Here is a 977-nt window from a genome sequence, read left to right as displayed (position 1 = left end):
ACTCCAGTGTAACAAGATTTGAAGGCAGAAAACAGTTTCAAAAGCCAGACTAGGTGAAGAGACCTAGGCCTACAGGATTATGAGACAGAATTTACACACTTAACAGGTCAGTGAGTTGCAAAACCACTTCATTCATTCCAGACACTGCCACCAATGAGGGGTAACCTGAAACATTTGTCAGAGTGGCTTTTCTCAGCCTCTTCAAACAATGACTAATTAACCTTCCTCCCCCAGGTGAAGGGAACCCCAGGCTATCTTTAGGTTAACAATAGACAGCCTTGCTGTTTGGTCTTAGGGAGTGGGTTTTTTTTTATTGGAAAAATACTGTAAAGAGGGGTTACAATTACATGGGCAAGATATTGAGTGCATTTCTTATGAAGCATTGTAGCTTCCTCCTTTGTTTACCTTCCCATACATTCCCATCCTCCCTGCTCCCCCACCCAATCCTCCCCCCCAAATTGTAAAGTTCGTTTTCAACATGACAAATTGTACTTCTCATTGTTGCAAAAGGTCCACCTGTATCCTTATTTAAACGACTTGTTTTTCCCCTTCCCCTCCACAAATTATACCGACATCAAACACAGTGAAAGCAGGGGTTGTACTGTGGGGGAGGGATATACACAGCACCAAATAAATAATCTTATAATTGCATTAGAAACAAATGCATGAAAGAAACAAAAGATTGAAAATACATATCTTAGGGTTCATTTTCCTAACATCACCTTATCTGACCATTTCTGCCTGACTGATACATATACTAGATATTGTAAATAAGGGAAATCATGGGACCTGTGTTTGTTTGGGCCTGGCTTACTTCACTTAATATAATTTTTTCCAAGTGTTTCCATTTTCTAACAAATGCAGCAGTATCATTCTTTCTGCTGGAGGGATAGAATTCAATTGTGTATATATACCCCATTTTCTTGATCCATTCATCGACTGAGGGGCATCTGGGTTGGTTCCAGATCTTAGCTATG

The sequence above is a fragment of the Dipodomys merriami genome, unplaced genomic scaffold (genome assembly GCF_024711535.1).
Source record: "Dipodomys merriami isolate MVZ:Mamm:240054 unplaced genomic scaffold, mDipMer1.0.p SCAF_1621, whole genome shotgun sequence".
NCBI classification, from domain to species: domain Eukaryota; kingdom Metazoa; phylum Chordata; class Mammalia; order Rodentia; family Heteromyidae; genus Dipodomys; species Dipodomys merriami.
The sequence above is the reverse complement of the archived record's forward strand: the minus strand, read 5'-3'. Positions refer to the sequence as shown.